This window comes from Somniosus microcephalus, chromosome 14, assembly GCF_052327205.1.
Source record: "Somniosus microcephalus isolate GS21.2 chromosome 14, FLI_Smic_1.0, whole genome shotgun sequence".
Taxonomy (NCBI): domain Eukaryota; kingdom Metazoa; phylum Chordata; class Chondrichthyes; order Squaliformes; family Somniosidae; genus Somniosus; species Somniosus microcephalus.
Window position 1 is genome coordinate 105,775,555 of NC_141000.1, and position 14,973 is coordinate 105,790,527.

General features: G+C 42.3%; 1 protein-coding gene across 15 annotated transcripts in view; it reads left to right on the forward strand.

Moving 5' to 3' along the window:
• Positions 1-7,919, forward strand: part of LOC147107799 (sodium/myo-inositol cotransporter-like) — a 38,603-nt gene extending 30,684 nt beyond the window's left edge. For 7 of the 15 annotated variants that reach the window (XR_015080876.1, XR_015080882.1, XR_015080880.1 and 4 more), the window contains 2 exons: positions 222-1,500; positions 5,400-7,256. The gene's annotated coding sequence lies outside the window, so the exon portion shown is untranslated. Of the gene's footprint in view, positions 1-221; positions 1,501-5,399; positions 7,257-7,293 lie in introns of those variants that run through there. The other 8 variants (XR_015080886.1, XR_015080885.1, XR_015080887.1 and 5 more) reach the window with 6 other exon arrangements.
• Positions 7,920-14,973: the final 7,054 nt, after the last annotated feature.

Genomic DNA, 14,973 nt, shown 5'->3' on the forward strand with positions numbered 1-14,973 from the left:
ATGGCTTATGTTAGTAATTTGGCTATAAATTCAACTAGTGAATTGGTGTGCGCATGTGGACAGACTTTGTTCAATTACCTGGCTTTAACTGGTTTGGAGTGTCTTTGGCAGTTAAAATTAACTAGGCCAGAGTGATACTGATTGGCTTAGCACTTTTTCTGTTCCCCTCAAAATTGTTTTAACAATTATTCATAGTACAACGGTATCTCTTTTACTTTCAGGGGAAATATTTGTGGAGACTCTGAAGCCATACCAGGAAGCGCTTTGAAAGCCAAGCTACTCATTACAATTTTTAAAATCAAAAAACACAAACCAATCACAACGCTCTGAAGCAAAACACTGATCACAATTTCCATTATGGAAATTAATTCTCATTAAAAATTACATGGAACCCAGTGTTCCTGGAAAAAACAAAGCCCTGCACCTTTTAGGGACTGATAGATGCTGCATCTTGCCCAGCATTTTGTATATCTTTATTTAAACAAAGTCTTCATTTTAGAGTTTAAAGCCAGCGTAGACTAGCATCATTCCCTAGTCTTTGTCCTGTGTGCTAAAATGACTCTTGTCTTATAATTGGATGTCCATAAGCTCCGTCATTAACCCATTTGATGTCCTTATTGTGACAATTCAATTGTTTCTAAAACTGCAAGTTACTATTTTACAAATTTTATAATTGATCCACTTTGTATAAAGTTAGTACTTTACAGGTTTGGTAAGAAACTGGTATTCTATTACTGAACAAGCCAATATGAATAAGTGTTTAGCTGATACTTCACCATAATTCGCTGATTCTGACATCTGATTAATGAACTGCAGTACATTGGACCATTTGTCTTATGGCTACCCTTTCCTGTGAAAAATTGCTGCTTTCGTTTTGCGCTGCCTCTGTGGAGGTAGGTAATGTAGTTTATTTGATATAGAGGTTGTCTTGACTCTTAACAGATATAGTGATACCAAGTTTAATGCGTTCCAGTCTGTTTATATATTTTTTTTAGAAAAAACCTGATAAATTTCAGATTTGGACTTTTATTGCTTTTTTAAGATAATAAGTTAGTTTAATATGCTTATTCTTTACTTAGATACTATTAAATACTTGCATGTGGAAGATATAGAATGAGGTAAATGGCACCAAACCAGCAGTTACTGGAATTATATTTTGTGGATTTTAATTTTTAAAATGATAAATGACTTTAAATTTCAGACACTTAAGTGACATGATGTGCAACAAATATTGAGAATACAGTAATAAAACAAGTGTATTAGTCAGCTGAAAAGAATGCCAATTGGTTACTTATCGAGTGGCAATTACAGGTACTTCCTATAGAAACTGAGCTGGTTTGATTTATCAATTGGTCACAATGTTAACAGATTTGCTTCAGTTTACAGTATGTGGGGATCAGTTCTTGCGTATATTCTACAGGTTTACATTATCCAGAGCTGATTTAGAAGCAGACTAAATATGGTGCGTTGATGCACAAAAGGAACAACAATAACACAAAGGTCAGACATTCTCCACTTTCTTTGGCAGATCCTATCAATCGTGACTTGCAGTCTGACTGGTTGGGGTGGGTGGATGCATGTGTATGTGTTGCATATGATCTTATCTGGGTGGAGGGGGGTGGGGGATGTGGCCAGGGAGAGGGTGAAGCTGTCTGTTTCTGTTTCCATGGCAGCAGAGCTAGTTTAAATTTCTGGTTCAAACCTTGGTCTGCTAATTAGTTGGAGCTGTGGTAGGGGCACTATAATTGTCCTCAGTGGGCTGGGTTAAGTACGGGATAATTGCATAGCGTTCTTTCTCCTAATGCTATCCAGTAACCCGTGCTGGAAGTGCAGAAATGGATGTTGAGTGAAGATATGGTCAGAAATTGCCTGTGACCAACCTCGCTTGTGGTGAAGTAGCCTGCCGACACTCGCTGACTAGGTTAAAACATGAATAATGGCCACTTGGATGAGGTGCCAGAGGGTTTAACCCCTTCAGGAGAGATGAGGAGGGGAAAAATTTGGCAGGGGTAGGGGAGGGGTTGAAACTGCACAATATTGTCTCTGTGCTCTTTATTGCATGGAAGCCAGCTCAAGAAAATACTTTAACAGGATTAGCTATTGATAAGTTGGTTGCCTTTTGGTCCTGTTGAAAGTGCAAAATTACTGAATTACTTGTAAAATTTTCAGAATGCTTGCAGAACACAGCTGGTGATGTCTGTTTATACAAAGGCTATGTCAGTAAATCTCAAAGAACTAAAATAGTATTAAAAAGGAGTAAGAAAACTATGGAAAAGTGGATTATTGACAGCAGTAAGAAAGAAATAAGATTTTTTTAAGTTTTGTCAAAATTGTTAAACACCAAATGGAATATTTAAGGGACATAAATAAGTTGGGTACAAATATGGGGATGTGTATATTTCTTTCAAATCAAGATTGTGAATTCATTGCAGAACCAATCAAACTAAGCTCGAGATCAAACGTGTTGAGATCAGTAAAGCATTAAATGTCAGTAGTGCACCATGAGAGAAAAATGAAGGAGTTATACACTAGCTAGTATCTCATGAATAATGGGGAAATGCTTCTGAACTTGTGGGATGTCTTTAAAGAGCAGAGATGATAAGGGATAAGATGGCAACTGGTGGTGCATTGGATAAGATTTACTTGTATTTTCAGAAGGTATTTGCTAAATTCTGCATTTGAAACTTTTAAAGATGATTAATGTACATGGGTGTACTCGCTGTTTGGATTGAGGCTGGTGTGCTGATAAATACGGCTCCGTTGAAGGGAACAATAAGTTTTGGAATTCTACAGAAAATTGTTCTGAGTTTCCTGTTATTTACACTATTCCAAAACAGTATGGAGGAGGGTACTATATAATGGGGGAAAGATTTGGATCTAATGATTGACTGTTCATTAAAAATATCCATTGAACATGAAGCTGTCAACAATGAGGGTCAATTACGGGGATGTATTTTGAAGGTATTTGGTTGTAAGATAAGATTATTTAAAATCTTACTGGTAAGCCATAAACTAGGTATGCAATATTATGTGCAATTTTGGACACTTTTTTTCAAGAGGATATTGATGTATTGGAAAGAGTTCTGGCTGCCTGGGATGTATCTAGCATTTATTAAGTGTCACTGAATTAAACTAGAGAAAAGATTGGAGGAAAGATTTGAGAGGTAATATGATCCAAGTCTCTTCAAAATGCTGAAAGACATGGACAAGTTGGGGTTTATTTAAGACTGCTATTTGTGGGAATACCATGTGGTAAATTTCCTGTTATAATTTTATTCCCTCATTTGCTTGCCTAACCTGACACCTCTACATGAGGTGGGTGCAAGGCTTGATGACTGGGCATCATCAATACCCCTTGTAACTGACTGCAAGGAGGTACTAGGGACCATCCAGGTATGACTGACCTCTAATTTTCACTCTCCTTCCTGCAAAATAACCTGGCTTCAAGTCCCACTTAACTCAGTTTCTGATCTGAGGCTATCCCTGATCTGTGGCAAGGAGAATTATTTTGATTGCAGACAGAGAAGCCTCGGACAAGATGAATAGTATGTCCTTGAACTATAGAATAGTAAATGTGTTGAACAGGTTCACATGATGGAACTGCTTTTTAAAAAGGAGCTGGATGAACAGTTGGTCTAATAATGGGGATTTACAGTTAAAAAGATAAATGGAAACCTAAGTTAATCAAACATTCCAGAATATTCTGATTCCAGACCTGTTGGGGTCATGGAACTGCGCAAACTACAACTAATCGGGGTTCAGCTTCTAGTGTTTGATATGCTGGGGTCACCACTGAAATTACTGTCAATTCAGGAACTGTTCAATTCAGGAGATTAAATAAATTGTGGCGATTCAGTGACTGAAAATTGTATGTGGCTGATTTGGAGGGATGAGCTTGAATTTCTTTTTCCTGTTCTATGCTTCATTTTGTTGTATTTGTTTCAATTTAAGACATTAGGGGCCCAATTCTTCCATTTGTGTGCAACAGGAAAAAAATGCATTATACAAAACCATAGACCAAACATGCAATTTTGTTTTTAGCAAGTACAAGGATCTTGCACGTCATTGTGGAGAGGGTTATAGAGACCAGAATCTGTTTGGGTTTTAATTCTGGACTTGATTTCTCAGTTTTTTTCCCCCCTCCCTTTTTACTTGTGTACAAGAGATCCTAGTTCCATGTCTAAGACAAACCTGCTTTCAGTTGAGAGATTAAACCAAAGTTGTACTTACCTGTTCAGATGGATATAAAAAATCTCATGGCAACATTCAAAGAAGGAGCAGGGTGTTCACACACTGTCCTGGGCGACATTTTTTCCTCAAACAACACCACCAAAACAAACTAACTGGCCATTCATCTCACTTACTGTTTGTGGGATCTTGCTGTGCCACTGCCTACCTAACAATAGTGACTACATGCAAAGTAATTCACTGAATGTGAATTGTCTTGGGATATATGAGAATGTAATAAGCCACCATATAAATGCAAGTTCTTTTTATTAACTGTTCAGCTTTTTAGCTGCAATCCATGCCTTCTCCCTCCACCAAAAAAGTCTGCATCTGGCAATTGAGAAGTGGAAGTTACGCCTGCTTAATTGAATGTGCGTTCTGTAGATATTTCTTCCTTTTGCTAATACTTGTTCATATCAACTTTCTTTGCATAATGCTCTGGACACCAAAGGGAAATGTACATGTACACAGTTATATGATTCAGTGTGAACAAGAGGAAAAATTGGGCCCTTAATAAAGTAGAACCTAGTTCCTGTAATAATTGAAACTTGGAGTGTTAATTCAAGATGATTACTGTAAAAGATATTTTAATAATGAAAAAATGTTATTTCTGTTGGTAATGGAGTGTTCTAAAATCCTGTTTTTTAGGTATGTTGTGTAAGCTCAATTTCATGTGTACTGTAAACAATGATTATAGAGACGTGTATGTGTGGAGTTTATCATGTATCAGTTAATGTCATGTTTTATTACACTGTTTCTTCTGTATCCTGCTATTTTGTGAAGGCATTTGTTTTTTTGGTTCAGTTTCAAACTGTTCAATGCAATTGGGATAACATTCATATATGAGGCTATATCATTGAAAGCTATTCCCAGTTGCCTTGTGTACTTGAACCAAGGTTCCCTCTCAGTTGTGCTCAATGTTGTCAGTTGTGCTCACACATTGAATCTTGATTGAAAATTTTCTTTATATGAAAATGTTTATTGCTTGACTCAATAATGTGAAGTATGAAATTATGTTTATGGTGTGTACTACTGTTGGCAAAAGCGATAAACCCACTTCTGTGCTCTTTGTATTTTATAGAATAGAGAGTAAGCACAGAGACCGATCAGAAAAATGCATAATATGTTGTGATTTTTCATTCTCTTGACCTTTTGTGTCTTTTAAATTTCAGAATCTTTTGTCAAGATCCATCTTTTAAAAAGAGGATGTGTACACATTCTGAAGGTTCCCATTTGAAGCAACTGGCATCCAGGAAATGAATGGAATAAAGTGAATATAATTTTTAAAATACAATTTGAAAAGCCCATCAAAGGTAGTTTATCCTCCTTGCCCTGGCCTAGTGGCAATGAAATTCTTACTTGATACCTTATTCAAAATTATGTCTAAATATATCAACTTGGTGTTTCGCAGGTGTGTTGAGTTCTGCTCTCCTGGTTATTTTGTTATACAGGTGGCACTATGCAGGTACCCTGTGTATTACAGCAAACTAGTTTTCCCCATGTTGTCTGTAATAGCCAATCTAAAATGTTATCCATAAACTAACCACCTGCATACTCTGTTTAATGGCTCACTTCACTCAGCCATTTTGTATTGACTCTTACTATATTCCACCTTTTTTATATTAGTCAGAGAGAGCTGAGTGGAGTCTGAATATTGGGAGTGCAGTTGGGGATTCAGAGTCCTGCTGACAGGAAAAAAAGTTGTTATATTTAAACATAATTTTGGACATGCTAAATAGTTTTATAACAGTAGAAATACTTGAAATTGATATGCCTCATACATTGCCAAAGTTTAGGGAGAACAGGACTATTCAGAACACAGCATTTACAAAACACAAGTAATTCAAACTCCTGCATAGTGCTTATGAAGTGACTCATTGCTAATATGGGATTTCGTGGTGATGGATAAGGCAGATCAATTTCAAAGCTGCAGAAGCATTACAAGCATTTCTACACTTCTAAAACTATCTAGTCTTAAATTATACCTATACATGTCAAGTTAATGACTGGCAGCAGAAGTGTCTTATTTTGCTCTGCTGAATTTTTTTCTATTCGCACTGTACAGATACCCACCCAAATATTACTGCCAATCGGACCACTTTCTTGGTTAACCATAATAGATTTGGTTGCACTGTAATGTTTTCTAACATGCAGCTGTTGAACAGTTCAGAGGGAGAATCCTGTAGCAATGCTATCTAATCCCTTGGAGTGTAGGCTCAAAAGTATGAACATTTATAAATCAGTCCCCTGTTAAAACGTTCCACAAACATGTGTATTGACTGTTTACGCAGTTTTGAAAGCTTGGGCCAATTGCAAAAGACCTTTTTGAATTGCTTCTGACTGTAGTATCCACTCTGATTTATTGACAAAGGTGTTATTTTTTAACAAAAACAAAACCTGCTTTGGCTGGGTTACAAATGCTTTCTATCCTGTGAGCGTAGTTTAAAACTGCAGAGGAGATGCTGATTAAAACTTGCATTTTTCCCCATTTTGGAGGGAGAATCTATTTGATAAAATCTTCAATTCCTTGGCTGACTAACTTGAAATCTTGGCTTAATAGGGACATCTGGTTTGGAGAGCAAAAAGCACAAGGATGTGACATAGGTAAATGCAAGATGTCTTAATTCATTATGGAAGTTGTGGGCTGCAGCAACAACATGCCCAAGGATTTGAAGTAAATGAAATAACTTTTGACTTCACTTGTGTGTGTATATATGTAAAATTTTCCTGATTAATTGCTTCACACATGATCAAGAATGGGAGCCTCCAGAGAAAGTACATCCAGTCCTTATTTTTTTTATTAAAGGTATGATTCGTAAAATTGCATATACAACATGTGGATGGAACACCATTCAGGAAAAATTTTCATACTCGTGCTATTTACTTAATGTAGAAATGAATCATATTGTAAACATTTTTAAGATATTTAACCTATTTTTCTTCCTGTTTCAATGGTATTCTTAAAAAAAAAAAAAAAAAGTATATTATGTTTTGTCAAACTGAAAACGAATAAAATTCAAATTACTCATTCAAGTATTTAATTGTCTCATTTTTCCAATCTCCTAGATTTCTAAATCCTATGGAACACCACCCTGGTAATGCTATGGAAATGTGCAATAACCAATATAATTTCTACAATTTCTGGTCTATCCGCAAATGCTATAATGTTCTTGTGTATATTTCTGGAAATTGTGTTGTGCAAATCAAAGTAACATGGGATTGGGGGTGGGGAGTGGGAGAGGAAAGAGTTAAGAGTTTGAGGATCTGGATGGCTTTAGAAGCAGGACCTCATAAGGTTGCAATCTCAGGATTACTGCTATTGCCTCAGGGTGTGCCATTCGGGCAGGCAGAACTCCAGCCATGATCAAGATGTGATGGATTTCTGCAGCACTACCATGGTGTAAGAGGGAAGAATGGAGGTTCCTGAAGCTTTGGGATGAGTTGTGGGGCAGCAATGAATATAACTGCATACATCTGAAAAGAGCTGTTACAAATATTCTTGCAGAGGAGTCAACTAGAACTGTGAGGAGAGGAAAAGTAAAAATTTTAAGCTGAAGGAAATGTTCAACGGTTGACTCTCCCACTGTAGCAAATCTCTGAGGCCTCCACATCACGGCACGGCTCCCTGGCTGAGGTTACGGAGACTTGTCATGCGTGCAAATATACCTTGGAAATGCAATACATGGGCCTTGCAGGTATGCGAAACCTCCCTTTACATAGTTTAATTACATAGTTTAATTATTCAAATGAGTTTCCACACTGAATTTCTTGGGTGAGGCTCTGCCCCAGCAGGCTCCTCATCCATATAATTGGGTCTGTGATTTGGGCTTGAATCCATTCAAGATTGATGATTTCTCTTCCTCCAATAAGGATCCTAAGTAAAATAAGTTTGGCAGTCAACCTAGGTCCACATCACAAAGTTGCCTGTAGTTCATGATTACTAATAATTAGTGAATGTTTGAGGGAGGAAATTCTGATGTTGGTGGTCAGGGGTGTTTAGCCTTTTAGTGTAGTAGGCTAGATTGCTGCAATTTATGTATGGATCATGTATAGTTAAATTGTTGTCACACAAAACACTGCTTGGTTTGGCAGAACTGACTTCAACTACTCACATCCAACTATTTAATCTATTTTGGAATCCTTAGACTACACCACAACTACCTTCTTCACTTTGTGTGTCACTTTCCCTTTTTTACTCCTCGTTCATTTCTGTTCTCTGCCTCCACTCTGATGTTGCACATCTTCAGTGATATCTTCGGTTCACGCTGATCTTGTTTGTCTCTCTGTCGGACTGATGCTCTCCCTGGTTGATCTTTCTCTTACTGTTCTTTCACATAAATGCCAGCAGTCTACTTTTGCCCAGAAAAAGTCAATCACAGCACTTAGACAATTGGGCCCAGATGATTCAGAACCTGCTGCTGGGTGTTTTCTCTTTAAGCTCTGCAGATTAGGCTGGCAATTGAAGAGTATGTATGGTGAATTTCTGTCACAGGTGATCTGTCACCATGCTCAATATGTTCTGCAACTTAAGTGAGCAACAGCTATGTACACATACATACTGGGAAACACCTTGAGCCAGCAAGTAACAGCATTAAGTGCTTCCTATTCAGGTAAAGCAGGGGTATCCACCACTCATCTTGTAGGCCAAACCGGGTGACGAAAATTCCCATTCTACCTGACTTGGGCGCACTTAAGGCTGATACCTGCCGCTGAAAGTGGAAAGGTACTCAGTCCCAACATTTTCTCAGTTTTAGCCAAAAAGTTAATCTCAAAATTAAAAATATGCTAGTAGTTCGCACATGGCATTGTTCACGTATAGTTGGGGACCTGGAGAACCATTTCTTATTTTTTACTGTGCCTCTGCTTTAATGCTTAATTTTGACTGATTCTAGCCATGCCCCTCCCAATCTACCCAGGTTGCCTCCCTGGTGCAAGGGTCAAGGATGTCTCGGAGCGGCTGCAGGGCATTCTGGAGGGGGAGGGTGAACAACCAGTTGTTGTGGTGCATATAGGTGCCAACGATAGAGGTAAAAAACGGGATGAGGTCCTAAAAGCTGAATATAGGGAGTTAGGAGGTAAATTAAAATAGGACCTCAAAGGTAGTCTCAGGCTTGCTACCAGTGCCACGTGCTAGTCAGAGTAGAAATAGAAGGATATTTCAGATGAATACGTGGCTAGAAGAATGGTACAAGGGGGAGGGATTCAAATTCCAGGGACATTGGAACCGGTTCTGGGGTAGGTGGGACCAGTACAAACTGGGCGGTTTGCACCTGGGCGGGACCGGGACCGATGTCCTAGGGGGAGTGTTTGCTAATGCTGTGGGAGGGTTTAAACTAAAATGGCAGGGGGTTGGGAACCTGTGCAGGGAGACAGAGGAAAGGGAAGCAAGGATAGAAACAAAAGACAGGAAGGAGAAAACCAAAAGTGGGAGGCAGAGAAATCAAGGGTGTAAATCAAACAGGGCTACAGTAAATAGTCTTTTTATAATTGTGTTTATAAAAAATAAAAACAAGCCTGAAGGCTTTGTGTCTTAATGCGAGGAGCATTCGTAATAAGGTGGATGAATTAGCTGCGCAAATAGATGTAAACGGATATGATGTAATTGGAATTACGGAGACATGGCTCCAGGGTGACCAAGGCTGGGAATTCAACATCCAGGGGTATTCAATATTCAGGAAGGACAGGCAAAAAGGAAAAGGAGGCGGGATAGCATTGCTGGTTAAAGAGGAGATCAACACAATAGTAAGGAAGGATATTCGCTCTGATGATGTGGAATCTGTATGGATAGAGCTGAGAAATACCATGGGGCAGAAAATGTTAGTGGGTGTTGTATACAGACCCCCAAACAGTAATGCTGAGGTTGGGGATGGCATTAAACGGGATATTAGAGACACGTGCAATAAGGGCACAGCAGTTATGGGTGACTTTAATCTACATATAGATTGGGCTAACCAAATTAGTAACAATACTGTGGAGGAGGAATTCCTAGAGTGTATACGGGATGGTTTCCTGGACCAATATGTCGAGGAACCAACTAGAGATCAGGCCATCTTAGACTGGGTATTATGTAATGAGAAAGGATTAATTAGCAATCTTGCTGTGCGAGGCTCCTTGGGGAGGAGCGATCATAATATGATAGAATTCTTCATTAAGATGGAGAGTGAAGTAGTTGACTCAGACTAGGGTCCTGAATTTAAATAACGGAAACTACGATGATATGAGGCGTGAGTTGGCTAGGATGGATTGGGGAACGTTACTTAAAGGGTTGATGGTGGATAGGCAATGGCAAATATTTAAAGATCGCATGGGTGAACTACGGAATTTGTTCATCCCTGTTTGGCATAAAACTATAACAAAAAAGGTGACTCAACCGTGGCTAACGAGGGAAATTAGGGATGGCATAAGATCCAAGGAGAGGACATATAAATTGGCCAAAAAAAGCAGCAAACCTGAGGATTGGGAGCAGTTTAGGATTCAGCAAAGGAGGACAAAGGGATTAATTAAGAAGGGGGAAAATAGAATGAGAGCAAGCTTGCAGGGAACATAAAAACTGAATGTAAAAGCTTCTATAGATATGTGAGGAGAAAAAGATTGGGGAAGTCGAGCGTAGGTCCCTTGCAGTCAGAATCAGGAATTTATAATGGGGAACAAAGAAATGGCCGACCAATTTTAAATACATACTTTGGTTCTGTCTTCACAAAGGAGGACACAAATAACCTTCCAGAGATGTCGGGGAACATAGGGTCTAATGAGAGGGAGGAATTGAATGAAATCAATATTTGTAGGGAAATGGTGTTCGTGAAATTGACGGCATTGAAGGCCGATAAATCCCCAGGGCCTGATAATCTGCATCCTAGGGTACGTAAGGAAGTGGCCCTAGAAATAGTAGATGCATTGCTGGTCATCTTCCAAAATTCTATAGACTCTGGAATAGTTCCCATGGATTGGAGGGTAGCTAATGTTACCCCACTATTTAATAAAGGTGGTAGAGAGAAAACAGGGAATTATATTGGACAAAGTCAACATGGATTTACAAAAGGTAAATCGTGCTTAACTAATCTACTGGAATTTTTTGAGGATGTAACTGGTAGAATAGATAAGGGAGAACCAGTGGATGTGGTGTATTTGGACTTTCAGAAGGCTTTCGATAAAGTCCTGCGTAAGAGATTGGCGTGCAAAGTTAAAGCACATGGGATTGGGGGTAAGGTACTGACTTGGATAGAGAACTGGTTGGCAGACAGGAAGCAAAGAGTTGGAATAAACGGGTCTTTTTCCGAGTGGCAGGCAGTGACTAGTGGGGTACCGCAGGGATCGGTCCTAGGACCCCAGCTATTCACAATATACATATTAATGATCTAGATGTAATATCTCCAAGTTTGCAGACGACACAAAGCTGAGTGGGCGTGTGTGCTGTGAGGAGGATGCCGAGAAACTCCAGTATGATTCGGACAGGTTGGGTGATGGGGCAGATGCAGTATCCACTTTGGTGGAAAAAACAGGAAGGCAGATTATTATCTGAACGGCAATAGATTGGGAGAAGGGGAAGTGCAACGAGACCTGGGTGTCCTTGTGCACCAGTCGCTTAAGAAGGCAAATGGTATGTTGGCCTTCGTAGCAAGAGGTTTCGAGTACAGAGACAAGGATGTCTTGCTGCAATTGTACAGGGCCTTGGTGAGACCACATCTTGAGTATTGTGTGCCGTTTTGGTCGCCTTATCTGAGGAAGGATGTTCTCGCCATGGAGGGAGTGCAGTGAAGATTCACCAGACTGATACGTGGGATGGCAGGAATGACGTATGAAGAGCGATTGGGCTCATACTCGCTGGAGTTTAGAAGAATGAGAGGGGATCTCATTGAAACTTATAAAATTCTGACAGGAGTAGACAGACTAGATGCAGGAAGGATGTAGCGTAGATTCACCAGAATGATATCGGGGCTAAAAGGATTAAATTATGATCGAAACATATACGATTGTGAGGGGGCTTGATCGGGTGGATGCGGTGAGGATGTTTCCACTGATGGGTGTGATATACCTATCAATTCGTCCAATAAAAAGCGACGAGTTAGGAACGTAACTAAAGGTTTTTATTGACTAAATAACAGAGCCCACCCTCGTGGGTGATCGGGTCCAACAAGGAGGAATACCAGCCAGTCGACTACCTTTATACCTGGGCAGGTAGGTGGAGCCATGGGCGGAGTCGGAGGTGGTCAGCCCAGGTATAACAGCGCGACAAGAGGCAACCTCGTATCGTGATACAACAGTGATAACGGTGATAACAATACAACAGTGATAACTATAGTGTAACGATAAAAGTGGTTTACCACATTCACCCCTTGTTTAGATTTGAGTCCGGCGGGGTGAAGTGTACTACCAGTTCTGGTATGTCAGTCTGTCCGGAGGCCTCGTAAGCCTCTCCGATCGTCGCAGCGGCGGTGCTGCATTATCCGGTGTTAGTGCTGGTGTCTGCGTGGTCGGCGAAGGCTCGTGGGGTTCCGGCATGCCGTCTACCTGGGCTGGAATTGGGGGGGTGGTGGGGGGGGGGTAAAGGTGGTGTCTCCGGAGTGCCCGAGGGTGCGAGGTCTCGTAAGGAGACAGTGTCCTCCCGCCCGTCTGGGTAAGCCACGTAGGCGTACTGGGGGTTGGCGTGCAGGAGGTTCACCCTTTCGACCAGGGGGTCTGTTTTATGGGCCCTCACGTGCTTTCGCAGCAAGACGGGCCCCGGAGAGGTCAGCCAGGTTGGTAGAGTGGTTCCCGTAGTCGACTTCCTGGGGAAAACAAACATTCGTTCATGGGGGGTGGCGTTAACGGCAGTGCAAAGTAGTGACCGGATGGAGTGCAGCGCTGTCGGGAGGACTTCCTGCCAGCGGGAGGTTGGGAGGCCCTTAGACTTTAAGGCTAAGAGGACGGCCTTCCATACCGTCGCGTTCTCTCTTTCCACCTGGCCGTTCCCTTGGGGGTTGTAGCTGGTGGTCCTACTTGCTGCAATACCTCTCGCTAGTAGGAACTGACGGAGTTCCTCGCTCATGAAAGAGGAGCCCCGGTCACTATGTATATAGTTTGGGAACCCGAACAAGGCGAAGAGGTCGTTCAGGCATTTAATGACCGTGGTACTGGTCATGTCTGGGCAGGGGAAGGCAAAGGGGAAACGGGAGTACTCATCAACAATGTTGAGGAAGTACACGTTACGGTCAGAGGACGGGAGGGGCCCCTTAAAGTCGATGCTCAGGCGCTCGAAGGGGCGGGTGGCCTTGATCAGGCTTGCTCTGTCCGGCCTAAAGAAGTGCGGTTTGCACTCGGCGCAGGTCTGGCAGTTCCTGGTTATGGTCCTGACCTCCTCGATGGAGTAGGGCAGGTTGCGGGCCTTAATGAAATGGTAAAGTCTGGTGACCCCGGGGTGGCAGAGGTCGTTGTGGAGGGTCTGAAGTCTATCACTTTGCGCGCTGGCGCATGTAATTCGTGACAGAACATCGGGGGGTTCGTTCAGCTTACCTGGCCGGTACAAGATATCATAATCGTAGGTGGAGAGCTCGATTCTCCACCTCAAGATCTTGTCATTCTTGATTTTGCCCCTCAGCTTGTTATTAAACATAAAAGCGACCGAACGTTGGTCGGTAAGGAGGGTAAATCGTTTGCCTGCCAGGTAGTGCCTCCAGCGTCGTACCGCCTCCACAATCGCCTGGGCCTCCTTCTCGACCGACGAGTGTCGGATCTCAGGGCCCTGTAGGGTCCTTGAGAAGAAGGCCACCGGTCTCCCCTCCTGGTTAAGGGTGGCGGCTAGGGCGAAGTCGGATGCATCGCTCTCGGCTTGGAAGGGGATGGACTCATCCACTGCGTGCATAGTGGCCTTGGCAATGTCTCCCTTAATGAGGGAGAAGGCTGCGCACGCTTCCTCCGTAAGGGGGAAGGATGTGGACTTCATGAGGGGTCTGGCTTTGTCCGCATAATTGGGCACCCATTGGGCATAGTAGGCGAAGAGCCCCAGGGTTCTCTTAAGTGCCTTAGGGCAGTGGGGGAGGGGTAGCTCCATGAGGGGGCGCATTCTTTCGGGGTCGGGGCCGATGAGTTCGTTCTCTACTACACAGCCAAGGATGGCAAGGCGCGAGGTGTTAAACACACATTTCTCCTTATTGTAGGTGAGGTTCAGCCGTTGGGCTGTACGGAGGAATTTCTCCAGATTCACGTCGTGGTCCTGCCGGTCGCGGCCGCAGATGGTGACGTTATCTAGGTAGGGGAATGTGGCCTGCAGTCCGTTCTGGTCAACCATCCGGTCCATCTCCCTTTGGAAGACCGAGACCCCGTTGGTGACACCGAAGGGGACCCTAAGGAAGTGGTATAGGCGCCCATTCGCCTCGAAGGCGGTATACTGGCGGTCCTCGGGGTGGATAGGGAGTTGGTGGTAGGCCGACTTAAGGTCGATGGTCGAGAATACGCGGTATTGTGCAATCTGATTGACCATGTCAGATATGCGGGGAAGGGGGTATGCGTCCAGCTGGGTGTATCTGTTTATGGTCTGGCTGTAGTCGATGACCAGGCGATTTTTATCGCCGGTCTTAACGACCACGACCTGGGCACGCCAGGGGCTGTTGCTCCCCTCGATGATGCCCTCCTTCAGGAGACGCTGCACCTCAGAGCTAATGAAAGCTCTGTCCCCAGCGCTGTACCGCCTGCTCTTGGTAGCGACGGGTTTGCAGTCGGGGGTGAGGTTAGCGAACAGGGAAGGTGGCGGCACCTTGAGGGTGGATAGGC